Here is an 863-nt window from a genome sequence, read left to right as displayed (position 1 = left end):
TGGACTACAACACACAGAATGAGATGGGATTCCATACCCAAATGGCTTCAGGAGCCAGGCAGAGAAAAATAAATGTGTAATGGGAGTCACATGAAACAATGAGGAGTCCTGAGCCAAGAACTGGGATGTACGTGTCCTGCTTGAGGGCACTGAAAATTTAACTGCTTAAAGGTGTCTTGCTGGCCAAATGAAACACAATGGCTAGCCATACTCAGCTGCACGCTCCCAGCTTTATCACTTGCGGGGAGCAAGGTAACCACATAGAGGTCTAGTTCCTACACCAGCAGCCTGGGCCTCCAGCGCAGAAAACGGAGAATGCAGAAGAGTGGGTAATTTCACGAGAACCCACAGGAATCAACAGAATTTGGCAAGCTGCTGAATGGGGGATACGGGAGGAAATCAAAGGTGAGACTCAAGTTTTGTGTCTGGGTGACTGTCAGGATGGCAATGCCATTACAATTACAAACAGAAGGTAAGCCAGGGTTCAGAGGGATGATGATATGAGTTTGAGGAAATAGGAAGAGATCTAGGTATGTTCACTGAGCACTCAGACATGTAGGAATGGAGTCTGAAAAGGAATCCCAAATCTGGGATTCATCTGTACAGTTACCAGACAGCAGAGGAGATGGGAGGAGAGCTTGGACACACTTACTGGCTCCATTCTGTGTTCTAATGAGGGCAGGGACCTTCTGTTTAGGGGAACAACTGTCACAGTGGAAATAATTAAGACTCGGAATGAATCTTGTTCGCTGTGGTATCCCCATCCTATCACCATCAGAATACCTGGTTTATACCAGCACTCAGGTAGGAAAGTGCTGTCCAATGAGAAACTTGCCAGAGCACAGGAGAACAATAAAATACCA

Source organism: Mirounga leonina, unplaced genomic scaffold (genome assembly GCF_011800145.1).
Source record: "Mirounga leonina isolate KUSES-001 unplaced genomic scaffold, KU_Mleo_1.0 Mir_82, whole genome shotgun sequence".
NCBI classification, from domain to species: domain Eukaryota; kingdom Metazoa; phylum Chordata; class Mammalia; order Carnivora; family Phocidae; genus Mirounga; species Mirounga leonina.
This window is presented reverse-complemented; position numbering follows the sequence as displayed.